Source organism: Pinus tabuliformis, chromosome 3_1 (genome assembly GCF_031772625.1).
Source record: "Pinus tabuliformis cultivar Carrire ecotype Pingquan chromosome 3_1, CPIR1, whole genome shotgun sequence".
Taxonomy (NCBI): Eukaryota; Viridiplantae; Streptophyta; class Pinopsida; order Pinales; family Pinaceae; genus Pinus; species Pinus tabuliformis.
This window is the reverse complement of record NC_142301.1, coordinates 852,825,450-852,848,251: the sequence shown is the minus strand read 5'-3', so window position 1 is coordinate 852,848,251 and position 22,802 is coordinate 852,825,450. Positions and strand designations below refer to the sequence as shown.

Below are 22,802 nucleotides of genomic sequence, written 5' to 3'. Positions count from 1 at the left end.
GAGGGGTAATCATGTAAGAGGGAAATTGTTGTCCTTCTACCATGTAGGAATTCTGAGGGTTTTAATTGTTGGGGTTTGGAAATGATTGGGCATGTAGCTGATTTGGTTTCTACTGAAATGGCAGTAAGAGTTGAGGATTTTGGTTTTGTTGTGGAGGTTGTTGTGGAAATGGCAATGAAAGTTGAGGGTTCTGATTTTGAAGTTGTAGCTGCTAATTTTGTTGTGAAATGTGTGGAGGAGGATAATTATGATATGATGGAGGATATTGGTAATATTTGAGAAAATCTCCCATAATGATTTTGTACTCCTTGTGCCCATGGTTGAGATTGAGACTGAGATTGAGGTTGAGGCCAAGGTTGCTGCCAAGAATTCCAATTTGGTGGGGGCTAAAGATACATTTGATTATTAAATCCTTGATTTTGTGGCCCCTGTCAAGGTCTTCTAGCAACAAAACAAAGAGGTTCTACAAAATTTGGGACTGTTTCCTCTTGAAATACAACCTTAAGACCTGGGATTGAAAGACAACTCTTGGTCTCATGACTTTTTGAGAAAATCATACAAGTTTCTACAATTTTTGCATCTAAAGGGCATTCCCTTAGAACATGATTTTTTCTACATTTTGGACAAAAAATGGCTAAAGAATTAGCCTCGGTTTTCTGCTTGTTTTGTAGTTTAAGGGTGTCTAATTTCTCACTAAATCTCCCTAGAATGTCAGTTTTAAATTCATCAAGCATATTACCAATTTCTTCCCTACCTACAGAGCCCATTGCAGATTTGTTTACTCTAACAAGAGAAGGATCTCTTGGCCCTTTCCCTGTTTTAGATTTCCCCCTTTGAGAGATGAACACACAATTCTCCTATATCATTTAATGGGAGTTGAGAGATATCTCCCTTCTCCATCATTTTAAGGATATATATCCATTCATCTCTAATGGATTTTAATAAAAGAGCTTTCAAGGTTTCTTCATCTAAATTGTTCATCTTTTCTCTTTTCAAATTATAGTTGAATCTTTCAATAAAATCTTCTAAGTTTTCATCCTCTCTTTGCATCATTTTGAATACTCCATCTTTGTGATTGGTAGGCATGCAATAATCCAAGTACATATCCAAAAACGTTTTTTTCATGTCATTCCATGTTCTAATGGACTGAGTGACTAACCCCATGACCCATTTCAAAGCAGCTCCCTTCATTGTTGAAGGAAATAATTTAAGTTTTTTAGAGTCTTCAAGGTAGTCATAAGTTCTGCACAAGACCTCAAACTCAAACAAAAATGTTTCAGGATCGTCACTTTTCAACCCATAGAAGTTTGGGAGGACAGAAGGTGAGATGTTTTTCATTGTGGCATTTGTTTCCTCATCCACTATAGGGAATCCAAAAGAATTATTTATTTCCCTATTTCCTCTGCCTCCTCCATTATTTCCTCTACCTCCTCAATTATTTCCTCTACCTCTCCCTCTACCCCCTCCTCTAAACAGTGATAATTCTCCATCTTGTTATTCTTCTACCATTATAGTTTCTTCAGAGTCAGTGTAGGGCTCAACCTGCAAGGTTACTTCCTCCTCCTCTAGTTCTTCTATTAATGGAATATGGGAGAGAGATTCTACTTCTTCTTCCTCACCAGGTTTTCCTAATTCCTCAATTACAATGTGTTACCCTATGGAGGTGAAGAAGGCTATTCCTGTTGTTGGAGATTCATAAATTTTATCCCCTAGGACTGTCTTGGTAGATGAAGTAGGAGATTCTTTTGATTGGATTTATGCCCCTGGAATACCAGGAGTCCTATAGCTGGGAGTATGAGTTTGGGATGGAGATGTGTCTTTTCTTGTTTGTGGTGGAGTAGGTGGCGTTACAGGAATTGAATTTTTGCCCCTAGCTATAAATCTACCCCTAGAGTCTCTTTCTCTATGCATGTCATTTTTTTTTGGGAATGTAAGAGATAAGGCTACCTAGTTACACTTCACTGACAACGACGCCAAAATTTTTGGTCAATCTAGTCTCCTAATTTGCTCTACATAAATTATCAATCTGGGTATCGTAAACTGATGAAGTGTAGTGCACTATTTGTGCTAGATAACCCTTCTTACTTTGTTGTTTTTGTGTTTTATGTTGTTTTGGCGTTTTTGGTATTTTAATTCCTAATGATTTACAATGTAATTATCAATAACTTAAGTCAAACTTTCGTAAAGGCTGTTCAAAATCTGAAAATGGAAAACAAAGCTTAAAAAAAAGAATGAAAACAGAGCTTAGAAATACTTGGAAGAAAAGCTTAAGCAGAAAATGAAAACAAAGATTCCATTCCTGTTTTACCATTATTTCCACATCATGAATTAAAACTGAAAGTGAAATTTGCACCTGATGTCTAACTAATTACAAAAATAAAATTAGATGAAATAGTTAGTTACTCTGCCTCTCAATTTTGGGAGAAAGTCTCCTTGGGATGACATTTGAGGAATTCTGTACTTCATTAATCTAAGAGAAAACAAATACAGAGATGCAGCAAAGATTCATTGCGTAAATGAAATGCTCAACCACTTAGTTTAAGATGAATTATCAACTTGAAGGGTTTTTTCATAAACATTCATTAACACCATGAGTTAGTAAACTAAAAATAGAAGATAGTAAATGGCATTGATTAGTCTAACTGAGAATTTAAAGACTAGTAAAACAGTGAATGAAGTAAACTAGATTACATTACTGAGTTTCACCTTCTAATTACTGATAAAAACTAAAAAGAGATCAAGCAAATGGAAGCTACCCTGAATTATGAACACCATTAATAAGAAAATGATGAAAATTGCATTATAAACATGGTTAGCAAGAAAATGGTTATAAACATTGTGAAAGGAAATGATGAATTTACAATTAGCAGGAAAAAGAGAAATAAAATTAAATGAAACCTTCTTCAGTGCAGGGGACCTCTACAACTGAGTAGGCTACGCTGGTTCAATCAAGTCCAAGAAAACTCCTTCAGGCTTTCATAAAACATGTGGTCTTCATATTAAAAACGGGGACAAAAATTGCCCAGAAATTACAGAGTTTAGAACTTTGATTACATAATAAAACTATCACTATATCTACTAACTTCCTCGGTTCTTTACACAGGTATTTATAAGAAAACCATACAATTGTTTGTGGAGAAAAATATGCTACAGTCAAAACACGTAGAAGACAGGTACGCGGAATTTCTTCCTCGGCTGCTGGAGACATAAATCCAAGATGGTGGCTATTGGATTCGGTTGCACAGGTGGCTGTTGGAGTCCATAGGTTCAGGTAGTTGTTTCAGATAACGCTTCCCATCACTATGAAACATGTTAGTTAACCACGAAATAGAGTCTTGTTACCTTCGGTCTCTGCATTTGACTTCTCCATTGACAATAGTATTATACCAACGTCCTTGTCGACCTGGGCTAGGTGAATAGGACAGAGTCCATGTCATGATGATTTCCAAGCTGCCCATGTAGTTAGTTTCTCCTTCTGACACCTAGAACCTGTTAAAGAATGAAGGTAGCTACAGAACAACTGATTAGCTGCAAAATAGGCTGCGTTCTGTAGATAATATACAAAAATTTATTCAAATAGAAAAACATAAAAGCATAATATGTAAATCACTAAATGTCCTCCTTAAGACGATATATATTGATCATTGGTGATAAGAATGCATCTTTCTCACAAAAAAACAAAGAAAAGGAATGAGAAGAGTTGCTAGGGAGAGAGTAATTTTGAGACTCAACAGTCGCATTTATAAGTAATCATTCCAAATTGAAGAAGGTTGCATCCTTCCATTTCAAATGGGTCAATGTTCTATATTACATGCTTTTCCCAAATGATAGTTTTGCCCAACCCATATCAATAGTCATTTTTTCTCCTTTGTGCTCACTTGACTCATGCACTTTCCCGCCATGCCCACTCTAGCTGATTCAACTCATTCTAATGGGTGTTTCTCTACATGTTGCATGCTACCATGATCTTTTCATCCCATGCGCTACGCATTACCCTTGTCTTCAAACTAAACTTGTTCAATCATATTGTGTAAGCCCCTTGACGCTTTGCATGCCATAAAAAGGAAAATAAATGTCTAAGGATTGTGCTTGTTATCATTCCATAATACGTTTACTGGTTTCATTTACCTAATATGATTATTCTAATTGTCTTTCCTATTAGGCCAGGCTTGTAAATTCGAATCAAATTGTGTTTTGCATTAAGAAATAATATGAATATATCCAAGGACAATGACACTATTGGGTTTCATCTCCCAATGTCTCTTCATCTTCTAACTTCCTTTATTTTTTTCTATTTACAATATTTACATAAGTTTTCCTAATCCCAGAGATTAGGTGTCAAAATTTGCCCCCTTAATCTGAAGGGATGTTGGTAGGTCCAACCATCATTCTAAATCTTTCAAACTTTTCCCTTCCAAGTTCGTTGGTGAAGATGTCTGCAATTTGCTCATTTATGGAACAATGTCATAGGTGGATTATTTTCGCCTCAAAATGATGTCCAATCAGATGGTATTTGTATGGATGTGCTTTGTTCAATCATGTAACTTTCGGTTCTTGGCCAAATTTATTGCAAAATTGTTCTCAATCAAAAGAGGAGTTGAATGTACTTATTTCTCCTGCAAATCTTCCAGAATTTTCCTGAGACACATAATTTCCTTTGTTGCTTCATCTAATACCACATATTCTTCCTTATTTGTGGAATTTTTCGGAACTAACTGTTTGCATGACCTCCAGGAGACATCTCCCGATCCAAGACAAATAATATAACCTGAAGTAGATACTTTGGTTCATTTATCTCCATCAAAGTCTGAATCAGAGTGTCAAATCAAGCTTAAGTCGCCCACTTATGTATACTTGAGTCCAAAGTCTTGGGTTCCCTTCAAGTAATTTAGAACTCTTTTAGCAGCAAACCAATGACCCTCACAAGGCTTTTGTATAAATCTGGAAAGGATTGCAACAATAAATGAAATGTTTGGTCTACTATTAGTCAGGTAGTTGAGACTTCCTACGAGATGTTTATACTTTATCAAATTATTTTCCTTCAATGGATGTACTCTTTAAATTCTATTCCATTGGGGTAGTTAAATGTTTTCACTCAACCATGCCAAATATGTTTAATAGATCTCCAATGTACTTGTTCTGAGAGAAGAATATAAAATTCAGATTTTGGGTTTCTTTAATACCAAGATAGTAGTGAACATAGCCAAAATTTGTCATTTCAAAACCTTCCCTTAGTTCTTTCTTTTTGGATGCAATGTAAATCTCATTGTTCCTTGCCATCAAAATATCATCTACATATACCGCAAGATTCACAACTATTTTTCCAACATTCTTGACAAACAAAGTTGCATTATCAAGATTATAAATTTTGAAATTAAGTTTGAGAAGATGCTCAGTCAACTTCTCGCACCAGGATCGCGGTGCTTTCTTGAGGCCATACAAGGATTTTACAATCTTGCATACTTTGTGTTCCTGGCCCTTCACAACAAATCCTTCTGGTTAGGACATAAAAAAATTATCTTTTAAATCTCCATTTAAGAAAGCAGTTTTTACATCTATTTGATGGACTTTCTAACCATTATGAGATTCCAAGGCAAAGAGCGTCTGGATGGTAGCCCATTTTAATGTGGGAGAAAAAGTATCCTCATAATCAACCCCTTCTTTCTCTACAAAACATCTTTCCACAAGCCTGGCTTTATACTCGTCAAGTGAGCCATCTACTTTATACTTGTTCTTGAAGATCCACTTGCAGCCTAGCATAGGAATAATCTGAGCCAGATCGAGGCTTTTCCTACAGTTTACCTCTAATGGGTGGGGGTATGATCTAACACCGCTTTCATTTAACTACTTTTGGTTATTTCCATCCGTATAGTTGGGTCGATCCATACCATTTATTTCTTGACTGTAGTGTGCCCTACTATAGTAGTTGCCACGACTTTCAAGAAAGAGAGAGAGATATCCCTTCCCTACCAACATGCTATGTTAAACATCATAAACCCATTCTTAAATGGTCAGATCATGTATTTACTTCTCTGGTCAAAGCTCTCAATGGTCCAACAATTTATTATTTTTTTTTTAGCATCTCCAGACCTAGATTTTTTCTTAGATTGGTGATGGTAACTCAAACCATTACTCTTGGAAAAGGCCAGAGGATATTACAACACTAAGAAAATCCTACAAGATTGACACCAATAATCCTAGATCAAATCTTATAGGAGAAATTGTTGTTGCAATGGAGGCTACTTAAATAGTCTTCAAACAACATAATTCGCAATTTTCACATACAAATTCATTGAGAAGAAATTGGATCTCTTCTTTAGCGCCTCTAGAGGGTCTTGTTTATGATATTTGATCTCGAGGATTACTTGGCAAGAAAATTTTCTGGTTAATCGATATGTCATACTATTGACTAGTAGCATTTCTCCTAAGGGATGCAAAACTAGGGTTTATAGATCAACTTGTATTCTATGGTTTCGAACCCTTCTTGTCTCCATCAAGGAGGTTTCTTGAGGTCTTCAAAAATACTTCCTTTTGCTAACCTGATGGATTGTTTCTTTCACACATGTATGGAAACAAAATTTCCTGGGTTATTTAATTGATCTGTTAGACTATTGACTCATAGCATTTCTCCTAAGGGTTGCAGAACTAGGGTTCATAGATAAAGTTGTATTTTATGGTTTCAAACCATTCTTGTCTCGTTAAAAACGGTTTCTTGATGTCTTCAAAAAGACTTCCTTTATCTAATTGGATGGATTGTTTCTTTCACACATGTATGGAAACGTACTTTGTGAACCATATTGTAATAGATTCAGAAGATGATATTATTGGTATTGACTCCACCTTATTTTGAGACATCATTTCTATTGTAGGGGTTGGTACCTTTCTATTGGATGTGGTTGGTGATGTGAAGACTACTCAACCTCTAGTAAATATTCATACTAACTCTAACAAGCCTATGGATATGTTTTTACAAAGGGAGACCCCTGTCGACTTAGTTCATTGGATTATTTGTCTATTCATGTTAGTTGTTATTATCAACATTCCTTCCCCAAAGGGGTTGAGGCTATTTTCTTCATTTATTTTACATGGCCCAGTGAAAGAATAAGAATGGATCTTGTCTCCACAAATTTTCCATTTTTCTAAGTTACAAATTAAAAGAGTCCAATTCTATAGAAAATAGAATAAAAGCCTCTTGATACAAATTTAGTGAGCTATGAATATCTCTCACCTATTGTTGTAGCTCAATGAAATGGAATATAATAGCTCTAGTGGAAAAGAGTCCAATTTTATGCACAAGACACTAGTAGAAATGGAGTAGTCATGAAGGCAATGATCTCCATTAGGGATTTCCATTTTTGCTGCAACATACAAGAAGAATCTTGGTGTTGGAGCAAGAGATAAAATATATCTGCTAAAAACACTCATAAACTTCATAAATAAACATGAACCTATTCATATTCATAATGAACCTATTCATAAAACTCATAAATAAACATTCTCTAATCGATCGTTTGTTCTCAGGTTGTATGTGTGCCTGTCTAATCTTTGATTTCTGATGAAATTTGTAAATGTAAGGCTATGATCCCCAGTGCTCCATCATTTCTTCATGTTATACTAGAATCTTAATTCCATTTCTTCCAAAACACATAGTAGGTTATGAATAACTCTTTTCTTGGATGGTTACATGCCACAATGCTTTGGTTATATCGAAAATTCTTTAGTCTTGATATGATTTCCTTTTCTTGGAATGCTACAACCCCAAAACATTCTAATCCCAAGTTTTCACCATGCATTGTCTACATGTGTTGACCTTATTCAACGTTTAAAGCATATCTAAAAACAAATTACTCACAATCAATCACCAATCACCATGAAATTAAGAATATGCACATCAATTATTAACTATAAATTCATCAACTATTGACTATGATACTAAAAGAGATTGAGAACTAGAGTTAGACCAAAAAACTATAGTAAACAAAATATATCAAAATGATCTCATCCATCCATAGTATAACTCAATAGATCTAGATAACCAAATAGTAAAACTCAGTTCACATGCAATCACACAAGAATTTATAGGAACACAAGCTAGGAGTTGTGCCCATTCAGTGAAACTGCAAATTTATTTTCTAACCATTACCATCGTTACAGTCTCATGATCAAGAGATTTATTTATGCATTATGAGACAATCAGATCCAAAACTCTCTAGACAAATTCAAATCCCCTAAAAATAAAACAACACCCTAACTTCTACCTAAAATTGCTAAAATTTCCTATCCGAAAGATGTAATTAGAAATTATACAAAATTATAGGGAAATAAGGAAACCAAATTCCCCTTCTGGAAATATCTAAGACCTTCTCGAGGACAAGTGCAAATTTTTAAATAAATTGTTGAAATGACGCTCTTGTATCAATGTCTACCAATGTATCCTCATAGGCTAGCCCCTTTAGCAATAGTAATACCAATGTCCTTTACCTAGAAGGAACTCCTTACATAATTCTCTCTTAGATCCTACCAAGCATGACAATTTTTAGTAAAATGGATGTTCACCATACAAGATTCTATCCTCATGGCCTAGGATAAGGCATCCCTCTCTGTCACCCACGACTATTGCATTAATGGTACACTATTAAAGAGCAACAAACTTTGAATGGATAATTCTTTGTGTTTAGTTTCATGGATAGTATAGGAGAATTTGTTGATCAAGTTTTGTAATTTTTCATCCTACTGCTGGGAATTTTCTCCAACCATTTTCTTAATCTCCTTTAGCTTAGTGATTTTTTTGTGTTCAATGTTTAGCCTCTAGAACTTAGCTATAAATCCCATCGAGGCCTTAGCTACATCCTAGGGATAAATCTATATGAAATTCATGCACCATTAGAGAAGCTTCCCCCCATAATATGGTTAAGAACTTTATTAACTTAGAAACTAGCACTACAATCCTTTTCACCCTCTAGATGAATCCACGTAAGAACTAATGTGTTTTTCTATCACCATCACCCTTCATAAAGTTATTGTAACTACTATAACCATATCGTTGGTTGGATTTTTCACCAAGATAAAACCTTACGGACTTGTTTGAATCATTAGTCCTACTCCCCCACTTGAACTAAAATTCAAACATAACATATGCCACTTCTACTTGTATTCCCACCTTCATTTTTTTTCACTACTACCATATCCCAAACTACTAAGAAAAGGTGGTTTCAAGTCAAAAGAAGAATAAAAAGTTGGGATTACCTCTAAGTTTTTAAAATTCATAAGGTGGGTTGTTTGGATTGGATCCACTTTTCTTAGGCTATATCATGTCTACTACTTGTCCTTCCTATAGCTCAAACAATTAGAACACATTACCAAGTGTTTCTTCCTTTTCTTCATTTATGGTCATATCTCTCTCCATAGGCTAATCAATACCTTACAAATTGAGGCTACCTTATAGACAATCAAGATCCATCTAGCTGAACATGCTCACCTCTTTGTGTCATCACTTCTCTTTTCTCTTCCAAATTTCTAGACATATTCTCCCCACCTATTCTTCTCTCTAAGCTCTTTCCAATTATTAAATCCCCTTATTTGAACAAAATTTTGCTATTCTCTTGAAACTTTTGAAACCTTTTGAACTCTTTTACTTGTGCCTATATGTTTCCATCCTCACTAATACTCATTTTCATTACCATAGTATTGTGGTGAATCCCCTTCATTATTTTCATCCACCACTTCTTAGTTATTGAATTTTGATTAAAATATTATTTTTCCCTCTTTAATGCATGTGTTCCTCCATGGCACCATTAGGGGAGTTTTGAGGTCTAAACTGAGCCTCCTAAGGAAATTATAAAATAATAGGAAAAATAATAAAATAAGGTTAGATGACATCATCAAAATTTAGAGGGGACCAAAAAAAAAAAAAATTCAACTCATATTTTGAACTTATCTCCCTATGGGTTTGCTCAAATTTTGAGCGAAAACACTCATTGGATGCAAAATTTGATTCCTTGTCCAATGAGTACCAATGTTGAATATTTTTATGGACCCTACTCCAAGAAAAATGAGAAATACATGAAAAACATGATTGCAATCATGTTTTTCATGTATTTCTTATTTTCCGTGTAGTAAGGTCCATCGAAAGTATGAAATATGGGTACTCCTTGGATGAGGAATTAAATTTTGCGTCCAATGAGTACTCTAGCTCGAAATTTGAGTAAAAACTTAGCAGACAAGTTGAAAATGTAGTTTTATTATTTTTTAATATTTTTACTTTTTTACTCCAAAAGTGGTGAATTATCCCCCATGGTTGACATCATCATCTTGAATCCTATTGGTTTTTATAAAGTTTATTTTGGTCATACATTTTTCTTAGGAGGCCCATTTTAGACCTCAAAATTCCCCTAATGCCTTATTTCCTTAGTTATTCAATATCAATCAATCCATTATAGGTCACTTCTAAGCATTGGTGCTTACACTTCCATGGTTGGAGAACTAAAGGACACATAATCCTCTTCCACCAAAAGATTCTTTATCAATGTCACGATCTCCTTAACCAATCTTTTATGAGCTCCTTTTGTGAACTACTCCTCTTCTCTTGATTTTAAAGAAGTAGTTCAACTCTACTACAATCTCAATACTCTAACTCTATATGGTAATTAACCCAAATATCTTTATCTCCTAAGACTTTTTGATCGATCTACTGCAACAAAACCAAATTATGGGAATTCAATTAGATCTCTCTTCATATGTTCCAAAGCTCTTCCATGGGTGACAAATCAATATCATCAAGTTCCATGTCCTCTAGGGCATCTTGCTCAGCTACGTTTTCCACTTATGTTATGATTGCTTCATTAGGTGATGATTTTTCCTTATTTTTCATAGTATATAGGAGACATGTGGCACACCTTATGCTAATACTAAGTTATGTACCTTTCAAAAACCTAATTTGTAGACTATCTTGACTGTTTATCTTTGTCCTGATATATCTCTAAAACTTGTGCGCTTCTAAATTTGAAATTCCCTTATTTCGCCCTTCATCAATCTTGTGAATGTCGATTTGATGTCAATTTTATATTGGTTAACTTATTTGTAATGGGAGAATAATAAAAACATTACTACAAAAAATACTTGTAGGGGCGATTAAGGCTTGCAAAAATCTTGTCAAAATCGTCTCTAAAAGTCTTTTCAGGATTTAGTGGCGGTTTTTGAAAACTCCCTGGAAAGTCATGAAAGTGAACCTTTTTTTTTTTTGGAAGGCGGGGGGGGGGGGGGGGCAATAGATACATCCAATATAAGAAAATCTCACATAGTTATTTTGAAACATCTCACCATCACTTACAGGATCAAATCAATGAACATCAAGTGTCACTAGATTCATCTAATTTCAAAAATCTAGCATACTCCTTTTGCACCATTTCACCAGCATTTACAGGATCAAACACACATCTATATAAGTTGCATACATGAAATAACAATGCTCAAATAGTCAGGAACTTATAACTTTTCCTTATTATAGTGTATTTCTGCATTGGTTTTATCATACCAAATCATAATTTTGTTAAATATCAGTAATGCTAAAAAAATTCCTTCCAAACAATAATAAACACAAGCAATAACATACGAAGCCAATATAGATTCACCATGTAACCTTCCATATGGGCCAACAATGACAATCATATCCTTTTGATGGCCAAAAGCTACAAGAAATTGCAATCCCTCATGCAAGTGAAACTAGGGAAAGACAAAAAAATAAAATATCTTGGAAGGACTTTTGCATAATGTATGCCAAATTAACACATTTGATTATTATCACATTTGATGTTTGAAATTACCTTGAACAAACAACACAATTGTACAATGATATTAATTTAAAAAAATAAAGCTTGAATTACCACCTTTCTTTAAAATGAAGGATGTTTGTGTTTTGAAGCTTTGGTTTGGTTGTGTTGTTTTCTTTTCCTTTTGTATGGAAGGTGATTTCCCAATTCATTAATGAATGATGACGACAATGACTTTTTCACCACCTAGCAAGAGGATTGCACCTATGCTTGACCCATCTCTCAATCCAAATCCAAATTCATTGTCTTCCCTGGAGGCTGCAAGTGAAAAATCCTCATTTCTTTGCGCATCATTCAACCAAGACTTCGGATGTTTTTCCTGTGGCATAGAGTAACGTTTCTAGGTTGGACTTTGATTATTTTTCCTATGGCACAGAGTAGGGTTTCCAGGTTTACAACTGTGATCCGTTCAAAGAAACCTTTATAAGGGACTTCAACAATGGCAGTATTGGTGTTGTCAAGATGTTATTCAAATGTAATATTTTGGGCCTCATGGGCAGGGTTTCAAATCCCTAGTACCTGCCCAATAAGGTCACGATCTCGAATGATCATCAAAGCCACTATATTAGGGAATTATCCTTCAGGTCTGAGGTTCAAGCTGTGAAACTAAGACAAGATCAGATTGTGGTGGTTTTGGAGCACAATTTTTTTTTTTTGTACAAATTCATGGATTTGAAGTTGTTGCATCATATTGAGATGATGGAAAACCCTAAGGGTTTGTGTGCTATTTCTCATGCTCCCAATAGCTTCGTGTTGGCCTAATCAGGCTTGCACTATGGGCAGATGAGAGTTGAGCACTATGATCTCAAGAGGACCAGATTCATAACTACCCATGTCTCTCACATCTCCTACTTTGCACTCACCCTTAATGGAAGCCTCCTTGCGACTGTTAGTACAAAGGGGAAGCTTATAAGGAACTTCAACACCCTAAATTCCACTTGATTGGGCTTGCATCTCTACCTATTATGTTTGAAACAATTATGTTGTTCATTAAAATTCCCATCAATCCTTAGTTAAAGTCTCATGCTTTGAAGCATTGACCTTAAAATAAAGATTCTTTCGTAGACAAGGGTAATCATGATGGCCTCTCTGGAAATATTAGTCTTTAGATATCAACTTTTTGTTGAGAGGGTTAATAATGATATTATGTATTATTTCTAATTGATTGATCAATTGAGGAATTGTTCCTTGCCTAAATACTTATAGGTGAAAGTTGTGAATATAATTATAGGGTTTTGAGTCACTGTTGGTTAGTAATGCAGGTTGGCTAAACTACTATTAAAACATTGTTAGGATTATTCGTCGTTATTTTTATTCTCTGTTGGGCATTCCTCTTAAGAGAAGAATTTTTCTTATATATTTCAACCCATGTGAAGGTGTTTGAACATAATTTTCTCAAAAATAATCTTGTAGCAAATAAAATTTGGTGAAGCGGGTATTAGGTTTTATAGTTTCTTATGCCTAAGGAAGGAGAATGAGGTAATATTATATAGTTAAATATAATTATGCATTATTTGATAATGCAATAAGTTGAATTTATAATACATTGGCATTGAGAAGAACAAGGTTCAGAGCCTGTCATAATTTAGGTTTCATAAATTCAATGTTTTGTTATTTCAATTGAGGTTGATGCTTGAGGAGCTGGAGGTGTTGGTCTTGGTCCTAAACTTGGAAAAATAGGTATAGCATGTCTTAGACTTGTTCCTTTCCTATTCATTAGTTGCATACCTATTGTGGAGGCTTGGAGGAGTGTATACGAGTAAGGGAAGACAATAGATCAGGTGGCATAGGTTCTAGACTCAAGAACAAATGTTTTACTTCAGCTTTAGGCGCAGTTGTTGAGTATGGTGTTTGGATAGAAGTGATAGTTTTGGATTTGATTTTCTCAGCAAATGAAGATGAATCTGAAATTTCTAGGACATTGGTTTTCTGCAAAATGGACCAAAATAGTTTTCCTATGATAAGTTCTTCAAAATTTGGTCTAAATTAAGAGAAAGGAAAGGTTCTTTAAAGGAATATTTAACAGATTTTATGTTGTTCAAACATGCCAACTCAAAAATTCGCTAGATAAAGAAGTGACCGTTTTGCAGACGATTTTCTGGGTAAATGAGGATGGATCTCAAAATTATGAGACATGGGTTTTGTACAGAACAGACCAAATTAGTTTTCTAATGAGAATCTTTTCAAAATTCAGTCTAGATTGAGAGAAATAGAAGGTTCTTCGAAGATAATTTTTGCAGATTTTCTGCAGTTGTCGTCATTTTCAAAATTGGCCCAATTGCAATTCAAAATTCGATTTGCTACGAGAAAGAAATTAACATTGAAAATATCGAAAGGCAAGTGGAGATAGTGGATTGATTGGGCCAATGAGCCGAATCCAATCTAAACCAAGCATGTGAACATGATTTTTAAGCTCAATAGTTCTGAGTAATTATTGATTTGAGCACTTGAGTTCATATATATATTTGAGACAGTTCATTTTGATATGATTGATTTTGGTTGAGATGAGTTGTGAGTGTGTGAGTGTGGAAAAGAGTCTGCAAACTGCATGTGCCTAATAGTATGCATATTTTCTGAGTTAGCTTGCACTGACAGCAGCAAAGAGTTGAAACATATTTCAGCCATAACATTATGTAGTGTGTGTGGTGTTGATGTTAGATTGATGTTGCAGTGCTCATGTTGAGAAAGATTTCACTGTCTAGTTTGAAAATAGATGAAAGGAGGATCGCATGGAGGTAGCGGAGACATGGAGGTTTCGAGTAGACAATGATTTGGCAGATTCAATAGAAGGAATACATTTATCCATCCAATATGAGTTGGATAGTCCCATTGGAGTGGGGCGAGGATCGACTGATCATGGTGGCCTTCAATGGATGGTAGTCCGAAGATCCAAGAGAGAAACAGGTTCCTGTCTGAAAGGGCTAGAACACTATAAAAGAAAAAAGTCTTCAAGGATCATTGGAGTGAGCTTATCCATGTATAATTTGTTCAACTATTAATAATAGAATTGCGCAACACAACAGCAACATGGTGGTTTTTCCCCAGGATGGATTTTCCACCAAAAACACTTGTGCTTATATGTTGATTGATTTTATAGTTGCATGTTTACTTGTGATGCACTAATCTCTAATTATGTGTTTCATTTTATGCATGTTAAAGATTAAATAATTGGAGAAAATTGTATAAGTGCTCACACTATTGATTCACGCCCTCTCTGTGATGAATATATTTCCAACAAAGTTTCATCCCGAACCCTAGGAGTTTAACAGTTCCATCTATATGTAAATAAATTATAGGAAAATAATTATTTTAGTATTGCAATGGGTATTACACGACTTATCATTTGAGGGTATTTGTTTATAGACACCTTATCTCGGTTTTTTCTCCAAGTACTATTTGCAATTGTATTACACATATATAATTGTCTATTCATATTTTTGATCATGTCATTGTTTTGTATGATGCTTTAGCTACATAATTTTGTGAAGGTGAATGTAGAATGTAGTCGTGTATTTTCTTACCCTTATTCGACTCTTAGTCCACATGTAGATATATTTTATTTTATTTTTTCAGAGGTTATAATTTGCTCATATTTAATTAATCAATTACTGTTTAGAGTATCGAATGACCTACACGGGTCAATAATATGATTTTAGTATACTAAGGAATTGGAACGGTCTTAGGTTACTGATCTTCATCGGTTGGGCCGGGACTAAACCAGTTGTAAGCTCTTTAAAGTACAAAAGTGATCATTCAACTTTTATTCTTTCGATTTTGTGCATAGGATCCCTTAAATAAATTTCAATGTTGCCCTACAATGGAACACCAGTGCTCTGATGATTATTGCAATTAATAGTATCTTAGTAAAAGAGATGTGTCTATTTTATTTAATGTTATTTTTACTAGTTTTATTCTAAAAGGAAGAGTTTATAGTTTGATCTGATATTTATTTATTTACTTACTTCATTGTTCCATTATGCACACTATAAATTCATTTTAACTATTCAAGGGTTGTTAATCTAATCTTTTCCATGGTAGATATATCTTTCTTGTATTGGTAGTTGTTTCCACAACCTTTTTATGGCTTACTAAATGCTAGTTATGCTATAGTTCATTCGCTTATCTATCACTATATATCGTGATGATTGTTTGTATGTTTGTAACAAACACATGGTTATATATTTTCTTTCTATGCCAAGGGAAGATTCTAGTTGTCTGTGCATTCTCTATTGTGTGCAAAACCTACATTGTAGTATAATTATTCAATAATATTTATTAGTATCTATGAATTTTGAAGATTCGGAATGGCTTATATCGGGTTGTCTCACTTCTTAGAGTTGTAAGGATGGACTTAGAACTATTTTTCGACAGTTGGTACTGACCAATTGGCCTGGGAAAACTAATATGGCCTATAATATATATAATTATATCAGAAAAGTTTATTATCCTTCCTTAATTTTCTTCTTAATTACAACATAATAATATCTATTCATTATTTTAGATTTATGTTTAGCATATAGAACCCTTTTACAAAATTTCCAGTTGAGTCCTACCCATTCGCATTACGGTTATTATTACTAGTGTTTCAGTGGGACGTGGTCTACCTCTAAGACCTCTTAGTTACCTTTCTGAACCACATAAGTATATATGTATTTACAAGAACAAAGATTGTTTCAGACAATGGACAGAACTAACATGTTGTTTGTCCATATACAATTACTCTAAATTATCCAGCATATAACACATAACACCTTGTGTCACATCTATCAAAACCTTTCACAATCATTATGTAAATTACAAACTTCTTTATAGGAAAATCATACTACTATGTTACACCCATACATTACTGTGATTCATCACAAAATCTTTGTAGAGAAATTGACGGTACTGTATTACAAAAAAGAATTACCATTTTCTTCTATTATCCAATCATGTAATTTTCATTTATTAACCTTACAAAATTTACTCATTCCACAGTAATTACAGAAGAAATATAGGTTATGAAAAAATAAAAGAAAAAATAAAATACTTATTTATTTAGGCGTAGGATGCCTGAGAATCCACAGGGAAGAAAGATCACTCTTCCCAACCAATGAGAACAACAGTTACGCCAATTCTCTCTCTCGAGCCAGTTGTTGACAGAGACCTAACAAGGTTTGTTCAAAGACAACAAGACTGTATAGTTACATCCAAGAACTCACAGTCTCACAAGTTTCTCTCAGGGGTTCCATTGGCTCCAACTAGCTGAAGAATACCCTACAGGTAGCATCATGCCTTCCTTCAACAACATCATGTTGCAAGTTCACTTCATTCTCCTCACTTGGACCTCCTCCAACCAGGTACCAAGTCTTCAATATTTGCTTAGGTTTTTCTCTCCTCTCACCCTCTTTGGCTTCCTTGTCCCAACTGAGATTATTTATCTTTTGGGAGAGTGAGGAGTAATTTTCTTCCAACACTCTCGTGAGTGAAAAAAATTCATTTAGTTTCTTTTCTCGTTAAATTCCATGGCTGGTCATAACCAAGTTTTTAAATAAAATCAAGATAAAATTTAGACATTTAAATTTTCCATTAGGATTTAACAGAATTCACAGTTTACGAAGTTACTACAGTAAAAGTAAATTAAATATTTACTTCTCACTAACGGTATTACAAGTGGTGAACCTCATAACAAGATGATAAAAGTGAATATTGGGAGGGAAAAATCAACTTATGGGGTAAATCAAAAGCAGATTTTAACATTTCCTAAATTAATTTTTTCATTAAAAAAAATTCCTCCCATTTAATATAAATTTAATTAATATTTTTTAATTAAAAAAAATGTTCATTATAAAATATCATTCTTAAATTTATTTTTTTGAAGTGAGGAATTTTGCATTATGTTAAAAAGCTAAAGAGTGATAACAACTATTCTGACTTAGCTAAGCATACATTGGGAGAAGGAGACTTGGTTGATCTCCTGGCTGGAATGGTCAAGTTGCAGTGTACTCTCTCAATTTTTTCTTCAACTCAACTCTACCAATCTAACAGAGTTCTGGTATTGAGTTGGGAGAAGGAGACTTTGGTTGATCTCCTCGCTAGAATGGTCAACTTGCAGTGTTTACTCTCAATTTTTTTTTCAACTCAACTCTACCAATCTAATAGAGTTATGGTATTGAGTCCTCTTGTACCTACCTATGCCGTTTGCAATTTTCAAATAAATTGATAAAGTAACAGGAAAACATACAATACACTAAATATAATGGAAACAACAACCCCTTTCGTGTGAACTAACATCATATCAAAGATTCTCATTCTGAACACATCTTAAAAATTATTCTTAATTATTTAAAAAAATAAATCATAAATCATATAAAGAAAATATCAAAGATTCTCAGTCTGAACACATCTTAAAAATTATTCTTAATTATTTAAAAAAATAAATCATAAATCATATAAAGAAAATACACCTGACAGCCGAAATAAACACATATAGAGTCATCGCATCCATGTGGAAAGCTTTTATTTGCAGGTTACTACTGGACGACACTATCCACGGAAATGGAAATGAAAACGTAACTACCAAAATGTCGTATTCAATGTATGTATTGCGACAGCGACAGAACGTTGGATAAGATTGGAAATCGATTCCGAGTCGGCGTCCACTATCTCTCTCCATTACCTTGTAGGTCAATTCTGACGCGTTACATTCTCGGATCAATTCTGACCGGTATGCCCCCTCGGCAACGGCACCGCTTTTGCATCCTGCAACATGCAACTCCCTTGGCACGTGCATTACATTCACACCTTAACCCGCACATGATTTCTCTCCATCTTCCTTTCTTTGCTCCGAAGTGGACCACGAGTGCTTGCTGCGCCTCGCGCTATATAACTTCATAGTCACTCCCTTATAAGGATCTTCAACACCCTAGATGTCGCTCGATTGCAAGAGGTATGGCTTGCATCTCCTCCTATTATGTTTGAAACAATTATGTTGGTCATTAAAATTCCCATCAATGCTTAGTTAAAGCCTTGTGCTTTGAAGCATTGACTTTAAAATAATTTGACCTTAAAATAAATCTTCTTTCATAAACAAGGGTTAATCAAGACGGTTTCTCTCCAAATATTGGTCTTTAGATATAATCGAGGAATTGTTCCATGCCTAAGTATTTATAGGTGAAAGTTGTGAACATAATTATAGGGTTTTGAGTCACAGCGAGTTAGTGGTTAGTAATGCAGGTTGGCTAAACTACTATTAAAACACTTTTAGGATTATTTGTGGATATTTATATGCTCTGTCGGGAATTTATCTTGAGAGAAGAATTTTTCTTGTACATTTCACCCCATGTGAAGGTGTTTGAACATAATTTTCTTGAAAATAATCTTGCACCTAAATTAATTTTGGTGCAAGAACCAATTTGCGTAAATGTTTGATCAGCTACAGGTGACTTGAATTTGAATAAGGTGGTTGCACAGAACCGTTGACATGGGTGGTTGATCCAAGTTAATGCTTCAACAGATTTGTTGGATTTATTAATTAACTACAAGGTTAATAATTTTCTTGAAAATAATCTTGCACCAAATAAAATTTGGTGAAGTCGGTATTAGGTTCTATAGTTTCTTATACCTGAGGAAGGAGAATGAGGTAACATTATATAGTTAAATATATTTATGAATTATTTGATAATGCAATAAGTTGAATTTTTTATCCATTAGAATTGAGAAGAACAAGGTTTAGATCCTGACATAAAGTAGGTTTCATAAATTCAATTGTTTTTTATTTCAATTGAGGTCATTGCTTGAGGATATGGAGGTGTTGGTCATGGTCCTAAAGTTGGTAGAACAGGTATAGGATGTCTTAGACTTGTTCCCTTCCTATTGATTATTTCCAGACCTATTGTGGAGGCTTGGAGGAGTGTACATGAGTAGAGGAAGATGATGGATCAGATGGGAGAGGTTCTGGACTAAAGAACATATGTTTTACTTTAGCTTTAGGCACAATTGTTGAGTATGTTGTTTGTATATCGGTGATAGTTTTGGATTTGATTCGCTGAATCTGAAATTTATGAGATATGGGTTTTGTGCAAAACAGACCAAATTATTTTTTATATGAGAAGCTTTTCAAAACTCAGTCTAAATTGAGAGAACTAAAAGGTTCTTCAAAGGAAATTTGCGTAGATTTTTGTTGTTCAAACATGCCAACTCATAAATTCGCTAGATAAAGAAGTGATCGTTTTGCAGATGATTTTTTGGGTAAATGAGGATGGATCTCAAAAATTATGAGACATGGGCTTTGTACAGAACGGACCAAATTAGTTTTCAACTGAGAAGTTTTTCAAAATTCGGTTTAGATTGAGAGAAACGAAAGGTTCTTCAAAGGCAATTTTTGTAGATTTTTTGTTATGGCTGTTTTCCAAATTGCCCCAATTGCATTTCCAATTTTGATTTGCTACCAAAAAGAATTAACATTGAAAATATCCAAAGGAAAGTGGAGATAGTGGATTGATTGGGCCAATGAGCTGAATCCTGTCTGAATGAAGCATGTGAACATGATTGTTCAGCTCAATAGTTCTGAGTAATTATTGAGTTGAGCACTTGAGTTCATATATATATTGGAGATAGCTGATTGTGAGATGATTGATTTTGGTTGAGATGAGTTGTGAGTATGTGAGTGTGGAAAAGAGTCTGCAAACTGCATGTGCCTCATAATATGCATATTTTCTGTGTTGGCTTGCAGTGACAACAACAGAGAGCTAAAACACATTTCAGACATAACATTATGTAGTGTGTGTGGTGTGGATGTTAGATTGATGGATCGATTGAGGAGACTGCTTTGCTCATTGTGTTGGAGATTTTTGTATGGATTTTTTTATGGAAGTTGTTGCTGCAAATTTATTTGTGCTTTGATGTTATGTTACTGTAGTGCTCATGTTGAGAAAGTTTCCAGAGTCCAATTTGAAAATAGATGAAACGAGGCTCGCATGGAGGTTTCAAGTAGACAATGACTTGGTGGATTCAATAGAAATAAGACTTTTCTCCATCCAATAGGATTTGGATAGTCCCATTGGAGTGGGGTGAGGATCGACTAATCATGGTGGCCTTCAGCAGATGGTAGTCCGAAGATCCAAGAGAGAAACATGTTCCTATCTGAAAGGACCAGAATACTGTGAAAGAAACAATTCTTCAAGGCTCATTGGAGTGAGCTTATCTATGTATAATTTGTTCAGCTATTAATAATAGAATTGAGAATCATAACGACACCAGGGTGGTTTTTGCCCGGGATGGGTTTTCCACTAGAAACACTTGTGTTTATATGTTGATTGATTTTACAGTTGCATGTTTACTTGTGATGCACTAATCTCTAGTTATGTGTTTCAGTTTATGAATATTAAAGATTAGATAATTAGAGAAAATTTTATAAGTGCTCACACTATTGATTCACCCCCCTCTTAGTAGGGAATATATCTCCAAAAAAAGTTTCATCTCGAACACTAGGAGTTTAACAGTTTCATCTATATGTAAATGTTTTATAGGCAAAGAATTATTTTAGTATTGCAATGGCTATTACATGACTTCTCATTTGAGTGTATTTGTTTATAAGCACCTTATCTTGGGTTTTTTCTCCAAGTATTATTTGCAGTTGCATTACACATATATAATTGTTTATTCATATTTATGATCCTATCATTGTTTTTTGTGATGCTTTAGCTACATAATTTTGTGAAGGTGAATGTAGTCATGTATTTTCTTGCCCTTATTCGACTCTTAGTCCACATGTAGATATATTTTATTTTTGTTTTTTTCAGAGCTTATAATTTTCTCATCTTTGATTAATCGATTAGTGTTTAAAGCGGCGAATGACCTACACGGGTCGATTGTATGATATTAATATACTAAGGAATTGGAATAGTTTTAGGTTACTGATCTTCACCGGTTGGCCTGGCACTCAAATTGTCATTCTCGTATCCTGGCGATTGTCTTTCAACCACACAGAGTTAGGTGTGGCACCACTACCCAATTTCTTTTCACAAATACTTTCAAGTACGGACTACGCCTGACATTCAATACTTAGAATATTTTTCACTTCACTAAGCATTCATCATTCATTTACATAGCCGAAACATTCATCTTTAACTTCATTCATATAATAGTACACAAGTACAATATTCTTCAAGGTAGGGGCAACTCCCTGGTTAGAGCTTGCCCAAAATATAATATAATAATATAATTTACAATTTCATATACAACATCAACCTTTCAAGGTAACCCCAGAATTACCTTGGCAAAACTTCCAAACTGCACTTCCCAAGTCCGATTTGTTCAGCCTTGCCCAAGTTCCATTCAGGGCTGCCCAAGCCTTCGTTCAGGCTCGCCCACACCACTGTGCAGCCTTGCCCAAGCTCACCGTTTGGTGCAAACCAGTTCAACATTCAGAGTAGCCCACCCCACCGTGCAACCTCGCTCAAGTCATGCCGCACCACCAACTCGTATTTCCCTAGCGCCCAACTCATCATTCCTGGCTCATATCTCCTCGACACCCAACTTGTCGTGCCCAACATTCTTAAGTCGCACACCCAACGGTCCTCAACTCACACACCTAACACTCTCATGTTGACCGCCTAGCTCATAGGTCTAGTCGCACTCGCCCAAGGCTCGTGTCAACTACCCAGCTCGTGGGTCATGTCACCTACGCCCAACCTCCGCGTTGTCATGCAGACCTACCCAGCTCATGGGTCGTGTGACCTCACCCAGTTCGTGAGTCGTGTCACCTCATCCAACCTTCTGCACTACCGTTCGCTGCTACCCCACTTGCCATGCGGTCGCTACACCCAAGGGCAGACACTCCCTGCTTTGCGACCCATTCATTCAGTGGTACCCAAACTCGTTTCATCCGTCTATTCACATTTCCACTTTTGTGCTTTGGTTCACGCGTCTACCTGCACCTCAGCCCTTGCCTTATCTTCACCTCCCTTCGCTCTCCAAGTTACTTGTCTTGCT

General features: G+C 35.0%; 1 pseudogene; it reads left to right on the top strand.

Annotated features, from left to right (window-relative positions):
- Positions 1 to 11,986: 11,986 nt before the first annotated feature.
- On the top strand, positions 11,987 to 18,828 carry LOC149190223 (autophagy-related protein 18d pseudogene; annotated as a pseudogene).
- Positions 18,829 to 22,802: the final 3,974 nt, after the last annotated feature.